This window comes from Zonotrichia albicollis, chromosome 8, assembly GCF_047830755.1.
Source record: "Zonotrichia albicollis isolate bZonAlb1 chromosome 8, bZonAlb1.hap1, whole genome shotgun sequence".
Taxonomy (NCBI): Eukaryota; Metazoa; Chordata; class Aves; order Passeriformes; family Passerellidae; genus Zonotrichia; species Zonotrichia albicollis.
In genome coordinates, this window is record NC_133826.1 from 19,413,208 (window position 1) to 19,433,690 (window position 20,483).

At 40.2% G+C, this 20,483-nt stretch overlaps 1 long non-coding RNA gene across 1 annotated transcript in view; it reads right to left on the minus strand.

Annotated features, from left to right (window-relative positions):
* Positions 1-584: 584 nt before the first annotated feature.
* LOC141729854 (uncharacterized) overlaps positions 585-20,483 on the minus strand; it is a 48,488-nt gene continuing 28,589 nt past the window's right edge. The window contains exon 3 of the long non-coding RNA XR_012581378.1: positions 585-1,201. This is a non-coding gene — a long non-coding RNA (uncharacterized LOC141729854). The remainder of the gene's footprint in view (positions 1,202-20,483) is intronic.

A 20,483-nucleotide genomic window follows, 5' to 3' on the forward strand; every position in this document is an offset into this window, starting at 1 on the left:
TTATTTCTTGAGTATTTTTATGAAACCATAATTGGTTTCATTACAAATTCAAATTGTATTTTTGTGTTTGGTATGTGAGATACTTTCTACAATGTCTTTTTTATGAAAAGCTTGTGTGTGTGCTTATTAGAATTTTGCCTTCAACTTTTTATGCTCCATTTATATTGTAATAAAAATTACTAAAGTTGAAAAGATAATGGGAATGCAGTATGGTGAGTTCTTAATAGACATTTTTCTCAAAACTAATGAAATTTTAAGTAAAACAAACTTATTTGTTTAGTATTATTTTAAAGTGAATTTTAATATTTATTTGAGCATTTTTCTTCAGTGCTTCCAAAGAATATTGGAACTAGCTTATGAAGTGTCAAGAATAATGCTTTGGAATTTCTAAATATTATTTAGTATGCTTACATGGATTTTTTTTTTTTTTTTTTTTGTGCTTGATAACTTCAGCTGGTTTTGGTAGGTCTGGCTGTTGAATCTGTTGAATACCTGAATCTATGCAAGTACACTAAAGTTTTTAGCATTTGTTCTTTAGTTTTATTAAATGGAATTACTACAATTTTTGTGGTTGTTTTGGGGCACACACCCAAACGTTTGAGTCAAGTTCAAGTTAAAGTGGTGGAAGTTGGAAATAAATGGTAGGGGAGTTCACAGTTAGGTAGTCAGTACAGGAATATGCCAGTGCTTGGAAAAAATGAGGTGCAGAAAAAGGTTTCTGCTCTGCAAGCTGCTTTCAGCTTGGCCTACTGCAGGGATGTGGGACAGCTGTGGCAGGGCACCAGAGCATGGCTGGAGGCACTGAGGGCTCTGGGCAGTGCCAGGGGCTGGTGGGGGCAGGAACTGGCTGGGGCCAGCTGCTCCCAGCACTGAGGGGCTGCAGTGAGCTGCTCCTGGAGAAGCACAGTCCCTGCCTGCAGCATGGTCTCAGGCCAAGTGCTCTTTTTGCTCTGAGCTCCTTCTTGCTGTTATTTTCCACCGAGCCCTGGCTCAGAGGCAGGCTCTCTGCAGCGAGCTGTTGAGCACTCAGGCTGCTGGCTCTGTGGCTCTGCTGGGTCCTGCTGTGTCCCTTCACTGCCTTCCTGGCAGCTCCGAGCTCCCTTGCTGAGCTGTCTGGACCTCAGACATCGGGGCCATCTTCAGTCTCGTTATTCCTTTCCTCTCAGCTTCCCCTGCAGATCCTTGCACAGTTTTTGAAGCACTGAAAGGCAAAACACTGCATCATTCAATACAGTGTCCACAAGAAAACTGAAAGTAGCAGATGGTTGTTATTCTTTCCAATTTCCAGCACAGATTAAGAAAAAAATCTTTTATTTGTGTTACCACCCCTTTGGACTTTTTCCAGTATTGAAACGAAAGATTCTGGTTTTTAACACCTCTTCTCTTAGAGCCTTTATTTGAAAGAAAATTTACCCCCTATGTCTTTATGTGGTGTGCATTTAATATGCCTGTGTGTGCCTGTTCAGGAGAGCTTGGCTCTGGGAAGGGCAGCAGGGCTGGGGGGAGCTTGCTGAGTGTGAGAGGAGGTGTAGGAAGGGCTCAGTTTGCATTAATGAGTTTGGCAATAGTGTAGGAATCTATTTTGAAGAACTAATTAATTTTTTTCTTTGTATACTAAGGAAATCAGAGGGTTGGCTGTTTAGAAGTAAAAAAAGAGCACAAAAAGATACAGAACAAAATACTTTACCAGACTAGTTCCCCTGAGGTACAGAAAAAGCACAGTGGTCTAGTCTAGAGCAAGTGGCAGGGCAGCTCTGCTTTGCAATGCCATCACCATTATATAACACTACTTCTTAAAATTCCATTTTATGTCTTGGGGAAATATGGTAGAATACAGTTCTACAAAAAAATGGTTTGAACAGAAGAGACTAAGTGTCTGCCTCTTGTTCCTACCACATAAATACCTCTTTTTTTTTTTGGTGAATTCTCATGTGAATGCAAATCACTGTTATATCATGTTCTCCCCAAATAGTCTCTTCTGTCTATTAATGCATTGTGCAACATGAAATACCCTGTTAGAATGCTGTGCAACACTCTTATTAAGGTGCTGTGATATGTGTTTCATATTGTTGAAAGGTGCAGTGCTGCGAAATGCTCCTCCCCAGCCCCAGTGTGTAGTGGAACCTGTCCCAGGATGCACAAAATTCCTAGGTTTTAGGCTGCCTCTGGCTCTTGTGTTCATCTGAGAACCAGAGTAGCAGTTGAAGTTTTCCTCCCCACCCCATCAGTTTGAGTTCCTATCCTCATTGACCTGTGTATTGTGGCTCTCTCTGTGCCCTCTATTATTGCCCAGCAGCTTCATTGTTGCCAGAAGTCTGCCTATGTTGCTTTGATTTGTTCTTGGCTGTCTTAGAGGTATCATTCTGCTCTTTGATCTGGAGGACCTTTATGTGACCCTTTCAGCCACCCACTTAGCAGCAGCTTGCTATGGGCTCCTGTTGTGTTATTTTTCTGAAAGGATGCTTTTTTTCAACCCCACAGGATAAAGAAGACTGTTTCAGGCTGACTCCAGCTGAACCTGGGAGTGCTGAGACTGTGGCTACAAACAATTGCAAATGGATTTTCCCTGCCTGGGTCGCTGTGGTTATGGAGCAGCAGCCAGCCTAGAGGTACCTGCACTCAGAGTCACTTGCAGTGGGATGTGGAGTACTACATGGTGGGAGCAGATGTGGGTCTAAACCACCACAGCTGATAGGTCATGGTAATTTTATACGCCGGGAATTTAGTGCACTCCAAGAGGAGCTTGAGAGGCCATGTTGTGGCAGGTAATCTGCCTCAAGAGCTGTGCTTACACACAACTCAGTGGAATTACATTGAGATTTATGCCAGCCCTTTCCCCCCTTTGACCTCAGTGAGCTCTTTGAATCACACTTAAGTCAGCTGTGACATTAGAAACTGCCCCTTTGTTTTTCTGTACTTCTGCAATTGGGCACAGTGTGCAGAGTGTGTGCTGCATGATTTAAGGAGATGTATTCTGGCTTTTGATGCTGCTTCAATGTAACCTGATGCTAATGGAGTAGTCCCAGGGGGGTTGTGTTGGTGCTTGCATAATTTGCAGAGGAGGAAAAGCATGCAGATTTCTCCTGCCTTTCTCACAGAGGATATTATGCTTGTTTGGATTGTTCACATAAGGTAAAGTAAACATTTTGTATGGAAGTAAGCATTTTGTATGGAGATGTTATTTGTGAAGTGCTTAAAAAAAATTCTGTGGAACTTCTATATAGAGACTGATTTCTGTGAAGAGACAAAGTCCCCCATATAGGGAGTTCTTGTTGTCTAAAGCCAAGACAAAAAACCAGCAGTGCCTTCAGTAAGTTCAGGGAAAACCAATAAGAGCAACTTAAGGATTTGCTCACAGCTGAGTGAGGGGGTGGCTGCTCTCACCTGTGGGTTGGCTCTTTCCAAGGCCATACTAATTTTCTAAACCTGAGGATTTTTGTTGCTTTGGCTGTGTGACTATTGACTTAGTTTTTCATTCTCAACAGCAGGAGTTTTTTGTCATTGAAATAATTTTGTGGGGGAAGAGGAAAACTTGAAGCAACTTTATTTCTAACATCCATTACATGCTCTTCAAAATGTTCCTGGCATTTCATGTAACCTGCAAACACCTTTGTTGGGTAGGTTGTTTCTGTGATCTCACCTCAAGGACAAACTTTTCTTGTGCTATGAAGTCATAAGTTTTAATTAAAGGGATACAAATATCTGAATAATATAGCATTCAACTCTGTGTAATCCTAAATCACTGGACAATTTCAAAACTATTATTTAAAGTTTTAGGGTGTTTTCCCAAATACTAAACAGGTCAAAAAGAAATGGAAAGCTGAAGAGAATGGCTGTGTTCTTAGTTACTGGTGTCCAGAGGTCTCTCAGTGTTTGGTTCACTAATGGCCTTTCTCTAGATGTGGAAGAGTATGTCATTTATTCAGTATATATTTATTATGGATGCCTATTGAGAACAGGACTGAAATACCATATCTCATGTTGTTGTGAATGAGAGGAAGAAAGCATTTCAACACAAGGTTTGTTATTTATTAGAGAACAGAGCTGTACAAGTTATTTTATGAATTCTGATTAGGAAGGCATTTTTAGTTAATGTACTGCTTTCCAGCCAGTCCCAGCTTCTGAAACCCTCTTGTAACACAGTGGTCACTAATGAATAAGTTTTTTAACAGGTAATTAGAGATAGTTGTGTGAAATAACTCAGAGTGCCTGGCTAAGATTGTTTTCATTATGAATGGTCAGATAACTAGGGTAGGAATGGACTTCTAAATGCAGTTGTTAGTTTTCAGTGCCTTGGTACTTGAAGGTTTGGCTTCATGCAGTGTTGTCCTGTCCTCTTCCACCCCAAACCCCTGTGTCACCTAGGTTGCTCTGATAGATGAGTATCATCATTTTGATGAACTATATTAAAGATATATTGTTTAGGAACCCCTCTCAAAATTCATGTTGCAGTGCCATCATTAGAAGCTAGGGCTGGATATATGTGGCATCATTTTCTATGCCTTCATGGAATGTGAGGAATAGAAATGGTATTCCTAAAAACATCTTCGTTTCATGTCATATCTCAGACTTTGTTCACTGTGTGCCAGAAATATTTGGGCACACCTGAAAGCTCTTTAAGAATTCAGGGGGTGTTCTGATTTTCACAAGCCTCATGATCCAGCCTGTGTCTGTCACACTTTACTGTAGCAAATGGAAATTAAGAATACACTTATATTTAAAGAGATCTGGCTATTAGCTTTCTGCTAGTTTTCATTGAAAGCTGCACTGTTTTGTGACTTTTGAGAAGGGCTGTTTTGAGGTTGGGAAGGTGGTATTTAGACATGGTTATTCCTGTAGCAGTTTGATACCTTAGCAAGTAAATAATGTGGAGCCTATGAACAGTAAATTTAAAAAACTTGACTGATTTATTTTTTTAATATCTCAGATGCACTTAGGATCCATTTACATGAGAAAATCTGCTACCTCTGTAAATCCGGTTTTTTAATGTGTCACCATTTCTGTAAGGAAAAGTACTTTGCTCTTAAAATTGAATTGGTGGGTTTTTGTTTTGGTTTTGTTTTGGTTTTTTTTCCCCTCCAGTAAATGATATCACTTGTTACCTGTCTGGTGTTAGCTAATCAGCAGGCTTTGGCAATCACTGCTCCCTTCCTTCAGCTGTGGAAGTGTGTGTATATTTGCCATACAGCAGTTTCCAGCTGCCCTGGTGAAGGTGCAAGGCCACTGGCAGTGACTGTGTCCTTGGCTCAGGATGTGTAATTGTCATTGCTCCAGGGTTATCTGATAAACCAGAACTCTGGGAGGACAAGAGCAGGTCCGAAGGATTGAAGGTCCAGGTTTTCAAAGGCTTAGATGGGGTCTCTGCAGTGGTGACCTTGCTTGCAGGGGAGGCTGCAGAAAAGCTGGCTGGCTTTAATGCTGGACCTGTCCAGGCCCCAGTGGGCAGCTGCTTCCTACAGCAACTGGATGTGGGAAGCAGCTTGAGGATCCCTGACTCCTACAGCATGCTGGCTTTTAAAAGCAAATCATTGCATGTTCTGGGTACCACAGGCAGGAACACGATTAAAGAAGTGCTCTGAAATGGTTTGAATACAGCAATCACTTGTTCAAGTACTTTATATTTAGGTCTTAATGAGAAAATGACTGCATGTTAAATCACATAAATCCACTAAGTGAGAAAATGGTAATTTTAGGATTATCTTTGGAATGGATGTCTATTTTGTCAATTGCAGAGATGGTACCTGAAGTTAAATGTGCTTTGGCAGGTGGTCATTCTTTAACTGTGATATTTAAACTAGTTGAGTTGCTGTGTCTTGATTATGGCAGCTGGCAGATATTAAATTCTCATTAACAGCTGGATTTTATGGATATACCCATGAAAATACCCATGTATTTCTCACTCAATAAGAATTTAACATATTTCTACTTGCCTCATGGGGTTGCTAAAGCCTTTTTGTGAAGGACTGAGTTAGGCTTTTTCTACAGCACTTTATATGGGAATGGATCTGTGTTCTGGAAGAAATTAATGGTGTTATCTCTGGAACCAAAGCATTTATTTTCTTGATTTAGATTCCCTTTTTATGTGAAGCCTGGCCTCTACTTTTCCATGTCAGTATGTGTCTTTAAACTGTTAATTACAGTGACCTTTTGCTGGACAGATGGCTAAATAGATTGCAGCAGTTGTGAACCCTCCTGTACTGCCATGCAGTGTTCTCATTATGTTCATAAAGCCATCAGGTTATAGGGTGCTTTTTTCAACCTAGTCCACATTGAGTCATTTCAGATGAACACTGTCGCCACTGATGTGAAACAACTCCTGATCTTACTGAAATGCCTGCCTGTGGCATTTATGCTTTGTAGCATCCCTACAGGTGCTTTTGCCAATAAGTGATTGCTTCCATGTGACAGGACAATGGCTGTCCTTGTAGTTAACGGTAGTGACTACCAGCCCTTCTCTATAAACTCAAGATCATGAATCAGTGGCTCATGTTTCTATTTTATTTCCTTCTAATTTAATATTGCTACTGAAAGCTTCAGCATTTCAAAGGGTTGTCCACCTTACACCTGCTGTACAAGTTTATTCTATGCACTAGCCTACTGATTACTTTCCTGCCTCACAATTTTATTTCATTGAGGGTGTGAGTTTAAAGTATTTCTGAGTTTTAGAATGCTTCACCAAGGGTTTGCTTGTTTGCTACAAATCCTGCTAAGAGGCATGTCTGACAGCCTACATCTTACGAAAGAGTTCAGACATCTAGGCCTCCAACTAATTACTGTGATGTACAGAATACAGTGGAACAGCTCAAACCTTTCCTTTTTGCCATGAAGTTATTTGTTTTGTAATGGATTTCTTAAAATCAATTGGGAGACAATGTTTCATTCATGTAAAAGATACTCTAAATTTTGTTTTGGAGTTTGAATAAAATGAAAACCTCAGAATATTTGAAAGGAGAAGTTTTATGGAATTGTTTGTTTGGAATAAAGAAGATGTATGACCAGGTTATAGGTACCAGATGCTAAGTTCAATTTGCTTTCTGTTGTAGCAGACCAGGGCTTTGATTTCAGATGTGCTCAACCTTTAGCATCATTGCTATCCAAAGGAAAGAAGCTTTCTGGAATTGTGGCAGAATGCCAACAGGGCTCAGACAAGCAGCAGGTGCAGAATTCTGTAGGCTGTGCTCATGTGACTGCTGAAAGCTCTGCTCAGGTGTCTTGGGGCTAGAAAGGGAAGAGGCAGCGGGGGAGCACAGTGGGGCTGAGTCAGGCATTCAGCAGCACTGGGGGGAGGCAGCCCCACCTGGGCCAGGGCTGCTCCAGGACTGGGCTGGCAGTGGCCACCAACTCCTTGTGCCACCAGAACCCCTGCAGAGTGATGGCTTTGGCCAAGTTCACAAAATAATGGATCAGAGGGCTTGGAGGCTCTATACCTTATATAGAATCTCTATATTTCAAGATACTGGAATTTTACTGTAGAGTTTGTTAAAGTTAGCTGGATGCAATTGCTGGATCAGGTTATATTGGCCTTGCCCAACACTGGCTGAAAATGATGGGACTTAAACAGTGATACAATAAGTGTCAGGGTTTGTAAGCTCAGTTTAGAATGATATGAAAAAGATTAAAATGTGTTTTACCATATACTGGTACTTTTTTCCCCCCTGAAAATGTTGCCCTTAATGGCTATAAAACTAAACTGTTGTTGAAGAGAAGCCATTAGGTTTGTGTTCCCATCTTCAAATCTAGTTTATTTTAATAAAGAGGAAATCAATGGAACATATGCTAACAATATTTTTAGGAATTATTTGCAATGAGCATATGTAATTGTTTGGGAATTGAAATGAAAAAAATCCCAAAAAGTCGCAATAGCTCTGATTGTTTTCTTAGAGGAAAAAAGGAAAGGGGGGAAAAATGAAGCTCCTGTGGAGATAATTGAAGCTGAAACATTTCTTGTGCTCTTGAGATGAGCTGCAGAAAGCAAATTATGTGAAAAAAACAAAGGGGGAATGTCATGTGTCAGCTCTCCTCATTTTCTTTTTGGCTGCATGCCCAGTCTCTAAACTTGTATTAAGCTTTGCCATGGCAACAATATCTGTGAGGTGTTTTCCATCCAGACTGTATTTCTGGCTGCAGGTTAAGGGAGTAGAGATTTGGAAACTGTTTGTATGTAATCTTATACTTCACTAAACATGAGACTTGGGAAGAAGTGTGTATTTTGTGTGACCACGAAAGGTTAAAAAAGAAAAAAAAGGCTTTCAGAAAAGCAAATGGAAGAAACTCTGCATTACAATTGCTTTACACTTTTTCCTATGGAAAATACTGCAGACATGCCATGCTTGGAAGGACATGGGAAGAAGACCAAGCTGTGGGTTCTCTGATAGTCCCTACTGAAGAGAAGCACAGCAAAGCATTGTTTAGAGCAACAGACTAAGGATCAAAAGGGTGACAAAAATTCAGGTGGAGAATGGCTGGTGCTAAAGAATTTAAAGCTATTTAGGCACATGAGTTTTCTATGGATAGGACATTGCACGATCTTAACCTGGATTCTTGCCTTGAATCACTCCATAAAACCTGGGAAGACAAACTTTGGAGAGGCAAGGATACAGTTCCTGCCTGCCAATGAATTCATGCTGAAGCTGTAATAGTATAGATATACTCCTTTTTGCTGCTGTGTCAATTCACTGAGAAACAGCATTAGAAAGGAATTATTTCAGTATCAAGTATCCTGAAATTTTGTAGAAACAAATACAAGATTCCTTAGTTTTCAATTTGTACAACAGTGTTTTGGTGACAATTCCAAAACACAGTTCCACACCAGCTACTCTGTGGAAAATCAAGTGTACCCCTGACAAAACCAGTGCAGTCCTCTGCTCTCATTTCCCCCCCTCTTAGCAGTTGTGTAGTGGCAATTATTCAAGGAAATATCTAGTGAGCTGAGTTAGGCAGTGGAAGGATGGGATAAAATAAGTGTTCTTTTACCAAGAGAACCATCTCCTCATGTGGGTTGCAATACAGTCTCACAAACAGTTTTATCTCCATAAGTGAGGTAGAACTGGCTCATCAAGGTGCTGCTCATCAAGGCCAAGTCCAGCAAGCATTTCTCAGACCACAGAGCAGCATAGAAGGGGGAAAGGATGCACCACCCCAAAAAGATAGAATTTTTCTGAGGAAGAAAATGTATTCAGTGTTTGCAGTGGAGTATGATTGCATATTTTGTTCAAGAAATGCATATTGGGTTGAAATAGCAATTATTTGTTAATTTTGATGTACATTTCCTTGGCAAAAAGGAAATTATTTTCTATCTGAACTCAGAATATTGTACTTCAGTGTAACTGAGTGTTTCTACTTCTGATTTAGCAGCTTTTTAATATAGACTATAGAAGCAAATATTCCTGTTAGTGCTGCTGTTTATCTGAAGGACAGGTCTGTTTTAAGAGCTCTAGATATGGACACGAAAAATCTCTGGAAAAGGTGTCTCATTCTGAGCTGTCATGTGCCTAAAATGTACCCAAAGGTAATAATGCATTATGCCTCTTTGAGAACCTGTATTCTCAAGGGCAAAACAAACAATAAAGACTTGTTAATCACTTTGTGATTCACTGGAAAATGATGCTGTTTAGAAGCTAGGTATGCTGGTATGACTCATTAAATTAACAATTTATGCAAGCACAAAGCTATGTCATATGCTTTTTTTTAATTAAGAATCCATGAAAAAATGACATTATTTTGAGTAAAAATCATTATCTTTTGACATTATCAAAACTTCCTTAAAATATTCTTTATCTTTATCTTGACTGGCATAGGTACTATTCTCATTTCTTGACTGATATCTGCCAGCTGGGGGAGATTTTTACTTATTCCTAGCCAAGCATTGGAATGGCTGATTTTTTGGAGGCAGATGTACTCTCTGATGCCCTGCTCTGTCTTGTTTCTGATATCCCCTCCTGAATCCTGTCAGACCATGTCACATTTCCTAGCCAAGGCTCCTCTCCTTTGGAAAAGAACCCAAGCATTTGAGCCAAAAGTTGATGGGAAATGACAGATGTACCTCAAACTTTACTGGTTTCTGACATAGAGACAGCTTATCACTTGAGACCATGTAAATGCATTTTATTACCCTTGTAGATTCTCAAACATCTTTGTCACCCTATAAGCTGTTAGTGCTGAAGCAGCTTGTAGATGTGTTGGTGGGGATTAGGGCTTCAATATGATTAAGAAATACAATGTCAACGATGGTGTATATTGTCTGTGGTTCAGACTGACCTTTCTGGGCAGCAGCTTCAAATCTAAGCTCAAGATCCTTCAGAATTACAGCAGCATTAAAAAACTCACCCCTCCAAACCCACCATGTGTCTTACCTGTGTGTGTTTGTGTGCACTTAAAAAGTATAGTTCTACACAAAGTAATAAGAACAATGCTTAAAACTGTCCTCTTTCTTACATTTAGAGTTTTATTCTTATTTTACTGGTTCCTTTGCAAGTCTGAGCTAGTTCTCCCCTGAAGAATCAAAGGCATTTTTTCACAGCAATAAAGCGGAATATAATTGGTGTGGCCACAGCAGAACAAGACAGTATCAGAGCCAGGAAGCCTGGATTGATGGCAGAGCTCAGCCTGGGTGCAGTAGTGTGATATAAGGCTTTATGATGCTTCACTGCACCATATCTATGTCCTACTAGTGCTTCTGCTAGTTTACATATCTCCACATTGCCCTTCATTTTGTGATAGAGGCATGCCTGGAAAAATATGATAGTCTGAGGTATTTTTTTGATTGCATATATTTCAGTTCATGATACAGATAGTTCTAGCAATGAGCACTGTAAAATTTTGTGTTTTGGTGTTGCTTCTCTTGGAGGGGAAAAAACTTTTTTGTCATTTTAAATATGAGCTTTTACTGATAATATAGCATTAGATGGGAGGGGGAAAAGACTTGTTTTAAATAGTTACTCTGGAACTGAATGAAGGATGTGGAGAAGGCCAAATGGTGAGTGGAAGCAATATTTTCTTTGAGCGTGAGATCATTCTACTTCAGACACTTCTTTTTTTTTTTTTGCGTATGCAGTCAGAAGTTAGCCAATCAGGTCCGTGCCAAAGTATGTAATTAAGCAGTTTATTTTTCATAACTACTGAGGCAAATAAGAGCAGATGGTTCTCAGCACTTCAGAAGTTTAGGCTGTTTCCTTCAAGTCCTCAGTGCAAATGGAGATGACCGGCTTTATAGCCTCCACTTGAAAATACTGATCTTGCCCATTAAATACTGTTTTTAATATATTTGCAGAATATGGCCCACAAAAGATGTGAATTACCTTTCTGCAGGAGGGGTCTCAGTGTCAGTACTGTTTTATAGCTCTGTGCTGTTTCTCTGGCATTGTTTCCCTTGAGGGTGGGTATGTTCCTCCGCCAGCACTCACCAATCACAGGCAGCTGTTGAGAAAGCCCTCAGCAGGGAGAGCTCTCTCGAGTGCTCTGGGGGTGTCCCTTGTGTGGCACTCATCAGTTGGTGACACTGAGCTAGAGCAGGGTATCAGTGACATGAGGCTGGCACCTCTGAGAGAACAGCAAGAGGATGTGGGATAGATTGGGTAAGGCAGATTTCAGGGTGCTAGGGTGACTGATGAGGGAAACAAGGAGTTGGGGTAGTAGCTGCAATCAGTTTCAAGGCAATCAGATTTATTATGTAGATTTTTTTTTCTGCCAACAAAGAAGAAAAAAATATTCATCAGATGCTCTGGGTAATGTTCTAATGTTCCACCCTTGGTTCTGATGCATTTCCCATTTACTGTTAACAACCCTTCTGTGATGAGCCCAGTTTTGGCTCGGAAGATTTCTCCCAATCTCTGTACTGCTGCAGTGATATCAGTTCCATATTCCTAAGGGCCCAGGGATTCAGGTGTGCTGATGTAGGGAGGAGAAGGGGACAAAAATTCCCACCTTCTATTGCTTCTGGTGAAAAGATTTCTGAATCACATTGGAACTTGAAATATTATTTTTAAATTAAGCAGGAGGAAAGTGAATTTGATTCTAATGTATCCTGCAAATAGAAAGTCATGGGTATTTAATATTTCTTTGATATCTATCAGTACCTTGACACTTATAGATGTTGTCCAACATTTGTATCACACATAAGGGATCACAAATATGACATTCCTGTATCCATTGCTGTATCAAGTAAGACAGAACAAGTTTGTTTTTTCTTGTGCAACTATTTGAATATTTTTTTGTTTTTCCTGCAACAAATGAGAGATTGTAACAAAATCCTTCTCATATCTAGCATTTGCCATCAGCTCAACAATTCTTTTAAAGGAACTATTGAATCTTACAGCAAAGTGCTAGGAAGACAGAGTAAGGCCGAGGACTGTCCATAGAGGCAGCTCACCTCATAAATGCTTAGCACCATATACAATGTGTTTTATTAAGATGTTTGGTTTGCACAAAGTAGCCCAACAATAGTGAATTGCAGTTGTTCACTGCTTGTTAGTAAAGGAGGCCCCTGACCTCTAGTCATTCCTTTTTATATCCCTGAAGATTGCATTCCTCTCTTTATAACCATTTTATGCCTCTTGAATAATAAAAGGCCTGCACTTGGTTGTGATTGTCTGGAGAAGTGCTTTGGTCTGTTTTGGAAAAGGACAAGGGTCACTGTCTTAGTGTGAAAAATTGCCTCAGAGAAGTTCTTTATTTGTTATGGTTTTTTTAATGACTTGCATTTTCAGGGAAGTGTATCAATTTCCTCCTTGTCTGTTTACTCTTTTCACCTCAAGAAAGAAGACAAAATTCAGGTTTGAGCCTGGACAGCTTCCGAATTGTTGTGCTGTTAACTAATGTGTGCTGGTTAGGATGGATCTCCAGTAAGATTGTGACTGGCACACATTATCTGGGCCATGATGGGGATTTTGCTTCAGTTCTGGCTTCTGCTCAGTAGTTGCATTCTATCATTTTCTACATGCTGCATATTCCTTCAAGCTAATAAAGCATCTCTTTGCTATGCATGACCTGCTCTGTGATGTGACTGACTGATAACTGCAGCATTTGAAACCTGACACTACATTATTAGACCTGCTGCCAGGTTCCTGGTTATTTGTCAGAAATATTTCTTGCCACTGCAACTTCAGCAAGATGGAAAGTAATTTTATAGGGTCACTGCAAACCTGTGGGATGTAAAGTGCTGGGATCCATCACAACCAAGGCATTACCTACCAGACTTATGGATGTGGAGATATGTGTTACTATGAAACCCCCCACAAAAAATGCATTCCCCATGGTACTGTGTCATTCAGTCTATCAAATATGAAATCACTTCAGCTTTACTCTTTGCTATAAAGACATTTATCTAGCTGCTGAGAGACTTTTCTCCAAATATAGATATACCTTAATGTGAGGCAGGTGAGATGCAGTTTGGGGAATATGGGATGGCTATATTCCTGTCTTTGATGGAAGGGTATTATTGCTTCTCATGGGAGCCATTTTGTGCTTTAAGGAATAAATATCTTCAAAGGCATCCTTATACATCTTTAAGACAAAGAATGGACTTGGTAAATCTGATTGAGTAGTGCCTGTTAGAAGATCTAAACAAGGTTAGAAAAAGCATTTTTCCCATACCAGTGTGCCTCAAACCCAAAAGAATCCCACTGAAGAAAACACCTCTTTCTGACCTCATTCTACCTCAGCTGAGATCTCCAGAGCCTGGGTTCCCTGAATTATGAAAGCAAGGAAATGTCTGGCAATGTGTTCTGTACAAGGAAGTCCATCTATCTTTTCCAGTCTGAAGTAGGTTCCAACAAGTTTGTTACCAGAGTATCGAAGTGTTTCCTGCACATGCCAAAGGGAAAGACCTTTAGGGTGTATGAGATGTAATGTACTCATAAGCAGTACTCACATCATCCTATTAGGGACTGGCTGGAACATCTAATACCAAAGTAAAAATACAAAGTGGAACAGAAATCTGTGAATATGAAGGACTGTTGCAGAGGCAGGCATAATTTGCCTGAGATTTCTGTTCTCTAACCCAAATATCAGATTTGCCTTGCTGTTCTGGATGGTGTGTTCTTGAACAGAATGGATGGAGAATAACACACTGACAATAAAATAATTCAGTATTATTTTCCCTGTAAGTGTAGGTAATTTTCTAAGATGTTAGTGTCAAAAACTGAGACTCAAAAGCATGGCTAACTTGACTTCTGACTGTCCATTATCACACATATGAAATTGATTTTATTTTCTGGGGTGCCAAGTGCAGAGATAAATATTTTTATTTTTGTAATTTGCAATGTATGATGGATTTTGCAACCCCAGCCAATATTCATCTAATTTTGCTGCAAGAACCATTTTCATGTGAAAATGGTACTCCAGTTCATGCTATTTTTCCTTATAAGCCCTTTGAATCCTGAAAGTTGCAGTGCAAAATAATTATAGTAATTTGAGGAGTCTTAGTATGTGAAACAATGGCTTTCTGAATTGCCTCATGGTGGCTGGGAAAATGAAATGAATAATGTATCAACTTGAAAAACATTTTATAGAATATGTCTGACCATGAAAGGGAAAGTAGGGAATAAGCCTCACTTCTCTTTGGACAATAATGTCTATTTTTTTCTCTTCAGTGAGGAGTAATCAGTTTGTAGTCAGTTGCTAGGTGGCAGATGTTGTAAAAACACAGAACAAAGGCGGGATCCCTGTCCCAGAGACTTCATAATCTGTGTACAAACAGGCAGCAGATGTGTGACACCAGCACAATGAGAAGAGAGAGGTCAGCAGTGGCAGGAGCAGAGCTGACCCTGTGTTGTTCAGGTTTAGATGCCATTCTGGTGAATTGCTGTTTGGGAAGATTTGGAAGAATATAAGGGGTTGTTCTGGAGAATCCTAATTTGCTGGTTACTTATGCTGCAAAAACCTTATTAGCAATTCAAAGCAGAATTCAAACACAGGTTTGGTTTGATCTCTTCGGTGATTTGAGGCTGAGCTTTATGGAATGACCTAGAAGATTAACCATCAGTGTCTCAATGCTAGCAATAATTTAGATAAGACTGACTAATAATGACATAATTTGCAATTCTTACCTGCAGCTGTTTATGGTTTGTATTTCTGAACTCTGTGGTCACATCTTATTGTGTGTCATGCAGAGTTTGTGCTTCTGAGTTAATATACAAAATCTAGTTGATACATAATGGGATTAATGAATATCACATCATGTTCAGTTATTCTGTTACTGCGGCCAAAATATATGATTAATTACTTATTACATACTGTTTGTGCTGAAATTCTTTGACTCATTTTCTGAAGATCCCCTTTTCTGTCTTGTCACACTTCCTCCTTTATCTTGCCATTAGACCTCCTTTCCATCCCTTGCTGAAATGAATTCAGTTTCCCTGTAAGCTGTGGCCATGCCTTACATTTTTACTCAGTTATTAGAATAGCCACAACATTTATTGTCCCTTATAGCTAGAAAGTTGTGTATTCCATCTAGTCAGTATTTGTGATACACCTTTAATAGCACATAAACATATGCTTTCTAAAACAGCTGCACAATTTGCTGATAATGCCTTTCAGTACTAATAGGACCTTTTAGCTTTGGATTTTCCTACTAACAGATGAAAAATCTGTAAAAAGCAAGCTGTAAGAGGAAACACAGAGCTGGTAAACCTTTTTAAGCACACATTTACACACACTTTTAGCCTGTGTGGGAGAGGCTTTTGTATTCTCTTTGCTTATCTCTGTATATTTATGTTGGTGCTTGGAAAACTATGTTCCCGCTCAACCCAGTGCCAGGGCTTTAAATGTGCTTGCAGTTTTGCACACAATTGGATGTATTTGTATCTGACATGAAATTAAATTACTTTTAGTGAGAGTAACAGCTGAAGCAGATTGCTACCATGATGTAATTACTGAGAAGTTCCTAGTTTTTGTTTTTAATAGTCAAAACTTATGGAGCATGCCTGGATTGTACCAGCCCCTTGTCCATAAACTAAGACAGAAATCACATTATTCCTTTAGGGATTTTCTTCTATGTATCCTCATCACTTTTATTCTGTGTGGATGTATTTTATAATGCATTTTCAGTGGTATATGATATTTGTATTCCAGGCAGTACTTGCACTGCACTCAGATGTGCTGCTGCTGGGGATACTGCAGAGGAGTTGCTGGGGCACTGGGCTGTTGGAAAACCTGGCTGGGGACATGACAGGAGAAAAAGCTGCAGTCAAGGGAGTTTTGGTTCTGAGGTATTGTTGGAGAGAGCAGTGAACAGGGTCTTAGGAGAGCTGGGCTTCTGATGTGCAAAATAAATAAGGAAAGCAACTGGGAAAATGAAATTGAGAATCTCAGCTGGGAGACATGTCTTACTTCAGTTTTCCCAGCTACCTCTCCAAGCAGCAGTGCTGCCTAAAGAAGTGGGATGTAGTTCTGAGGGTGGGAGGAGAAGAGTGTGATGTGAAGACAGAGGCAGCTTACTAATGTGGAAGAAGCTGTCAAGCTGCATAAATTTAAATATCTGCCCCTAGTTCTGGTTAACCTTCTACACATACATGGTGTCTGCAAACAGTGACTTTGGGAATCTCATGTGCTGGAAATACATAAACATAATATCTTCTAGAAGAGTTCTTTTCTCACAGAAACTGTCACTCATTGCCTCCTTATGCTTTATGTTATTCAAATTGAATGCAATGCTGCAGTTTCTTTGGAAGTTTCTATTCAGAAGAAGAGATCCTGGGAATGCTGGGTTACATTCATGTGACCGGCAGACGGCCTGATTTGTATTCCAAAATGGAAGACATTATAAACTTATTTGGGGGGAACCCTCCATCCCCTGAGATCCTCTTTTGAAAGCAGTGATATTAATTCTTCCAGGGAACAAAAAAAAAATCAGATTCAACAACTTTATTCAGCAAGACTTGATTTACCAACTTTGCCTTCTATAGTTTGAAATCCCACCAGTAAAATTGTTCAGTATGTGTTTGTGTCCCACTGGTTTAATAGGGCACCAAGAATTCCTGCTTTCCTTGAAGTATCTTTAACAGGTATTGGGAAAATGTTGCTAACCTTGGCATAGGATGGTCTGCATTTCTGTGTGTAGAGCTGTAGTGTGATGATAGGTGGTTATTCTGAATGCTTTCAAAATGGAAGTGAGTTATTATGAGAAGTGTACCCCTTGTCATTCTTAAGCAGCTAAGAATGAGGCTTTACTTTGCAGTGCTGTCAACTTCATCATTAGTGTGCTGTGTGGGGTTTGTTGGTTGGTCTATTTTAAGTTTTTGTTTTCATTATTTTGAACTGATGTTTTTGAATTTGAATATAGGAGCTTCTGTAGGACTGATTTCCATCAGTAGCGCTTGTGCACCCCAATACCTTTTAAAAGCTGTGATCCAAGTACTTTTATGTTTAAGTTTTTGAATGCCTTTACAAATCAGGTTTTAAATGCCTACTTAGCTCTGTTCCGCTCCCATCCTGAAGTGCGGAAGCACAGGAAACTCCTGGAGTGTGTTCTCAGGGAGATTGTTGTGGCTGTCTCATCAGAGATGCCCTCGAGCCCTCTTAAAATCTACTGAAGTCGATGGAAAGAATCTCTTTAACCTTGTAAGCTTTTTATTTAGCCCATGAGCTTGTCAGACCCGTAGCTGTCACTTTATTTTTTATTTGTACAGTTTTGGGCACCACGAGACCATTCTTCATTGATCTCTGGGCACTTTCACAGCAATATGCAGTTACCTTAAGCATATTTTAAGTGTTTAATTCATTATTTATCATCTCTCATTACAATTGTGGTACTTACTTGGCTAATACTTAAGTGCTAACAATTTAAAGAGAGATGGGCAGTGGGGAAGTTCATGTTTCTGTTTCCACTCTGGTGAGCCCTAGATTCTAGAAGGCCTTCTTGAGGTTAAAGTTTTGGAAATCAACAAAACCACAGTATCTTTTTTACTATGGGCTGGAATTAAAGCAGACTGTGTAACGTCATTTAAGTAGCAGTGGAATGGCCATTGGTTCTAAGAAAGGGATGGATGTTGTAGGCATCTCCTGGAAGCAGATGTGGGTGAGGCTCCTGATCTGTGCAGGAGCATATGGAACAGTGGGTGCTTGGCCATGGCTCCTGAGCACTGCTGCACAATCTGAACTGCTCTAGGGAATATTGTCTGTGCTGGGAACAGCGTGCTGCAGTGAAGGGATTGGGATTGAGGAAGCTGCTGTCGTGCTGCTGCCCTGTCACAGAAGCAAAATGCTTTGCCTTGGTCTTTCTAAGGACAAGTACTCCTTTCCTCACAGACAGCAGGAAGAGTGGGCTTGAGCAAATGATTCACAGAAACTCCTGAACTCCCTCATGTTCTGGTGATTTCTGGCTGTGGTGAATGCTGGTCAGGGTGTTGGAGGGAATGTAAAAAACTCCTGTGGGGAAAGCTAAGTTTTGTGCCCACGCTCCTGTAAGTTTTGGCAGCTTGTGGAGAAGATCAGTGTCTGTTATGCTGTGCAGTAGGATAGGGAGAGAAGGCTGAAAATCTAAGAAAAGGAAGCATATAAGGCATGACCTCCAACAGTTTAATATGCAGAAATGTACAGACTGCTCTGGAAGCAAGAGGTCAGACTCCAAACGCTTAGTGTGTTCTTGGGCTATGTGCTAAAACAGCTGTGCACCAAGCTGACCTGACATGCCAGGCTGTGGTTGAGGCTTTGTTGTGCTGGCAGGCAGTAAAGGCCCTTTCACTGGCTCAGCTGCCTCCTGGCAGTGGGATCTGGCTGTGAAGTCAATAAGGATTCATCCATTCACAGTCCAAATCTCCCATGGATTCAGGGCTAGGCCTTCCCCATAAGCAGGTAGGACTCTGTCTGGATGAATTTTTGGCTCTCAGACCTTGTATGTTTCATTCAGGCCATTGTGAGCATCCAGAACATTCAGCATCCACTGTACTGAACCACACATGTCTAAGCAGGTAATGCAAGACGTTTGTACTGCAATTCTGCAGTACTCAGCATCCATTTGTAACTTGAGTCTGACACAATCCCCTGTTATGCATTATAAGGATGTTTCCATAATAACTTGAAACTATGCTCAAAGTGCTGGGGAAACCTTAACAAATACCTCCAAATAACACTTTATTCAGCAAAGGAAAAGAGAAGCTGAAACAGTTCCTCATGTCTCCCAAGGAAGCAGTAATACACTATTAAATATTTGGAATTTCATGACCCTTGGGGTCTCCTATCAGTGTTTTTTGGGGCACCAGAGTTGGAAAGAGGGTTAAAGAACTTAGAGTCCACACTCAGGTAACTATACTGCTTCTAACATGAGGTCTGCTTTTTTTGGGTCCAATTTACTATCCTACTTGTGTTGTGATGATACCAGGCAAGTAATAGCTCATTTCATGTGCTGATCATTACATTTCTGGATGTTTTTCTCTCTGCAGTTTCTGCATTAATGTTTACATTTAACTTCTGTAAATGAGCTTAGGCACAGGGATTGAGCTTGAAACATACTGCTCTCTGTTAACTGGGCTGAAACAGACACAGTATTGAAGGGCAGCTATCCTTAGACTGACTAAATAGACAGCTGTATTAAAAGTAGTGTTAGATTTTTCTGCTTATCTCAGAACATAGAAATTGTGTGAAATTAAATTGATATTTGCTTCTCCCTTTATACTTATGAACACCTGGTCACAGCTATAGTATGGGTCAGGTTACCACATTCTGCCTTCTATTATGTTCACCCAGCTTCTGCAGGGACAAGGGAGTTCAAAGCTTTTACATAAAACTGAATGGTAAAAAAAGTCTGAAAATAACCCTACTTTTGAAACAGTAGCAAGACATAATGTTGGTGGATCTGGTAGATAAAAACATGCATAAAACCCCACTGCTGTGCCCACAGCTTTTCTCCAACCTATAAAATTCCCTGAACTCCAGCAGGTGGCAGTGAGCAACAGTCTGAAATTTGAATGCTGCAAAAATGAAGAATAATTTCCACCACTGAAAATTAAAAGATACTGGATTCATTTAGGACCTAAATGACACAGATGTGGCAGGTACCTGCAAGCATCTAAACAAATGAAACACATTTTTCACAGACTGGTACCTTCTAAGGCAGCCCTCGAAGGTGACATTTTCCTGCTCCCTGCATTGCCTCTATTTTCTCCCTGTGTAGGTGATGCAGTGCTGTGGAGGCAAGCATTGTTGGCTTTACTGCATAGAAAACAATTCACTCTGCTAGATTAATAGAAATGCAGAATGTGTTTTGAATAGCTCATTTTACATCTAGGCCTTTTTTCATGGAAGGCATAATGAATTGGCTTGGGATAGGCAATTTAATTTATTTCAGCTGTCAGCCAATGAGCACTGCTGCACTTGATTTGTTTTGGTGCCTCTTGCAGGTTGCTGCCAGGGTGGTTGTCATTACACTTCATTTTGTGAACTACTCAGGTGGGGCAAACACAGAAAGGAAAAGGTTACTGGGCAGGAGGGGAGCAGGGCTTCATTTTCTATAGCTGTGAGGAAAGCACTAGGAGAAAAAAGTTATGTTC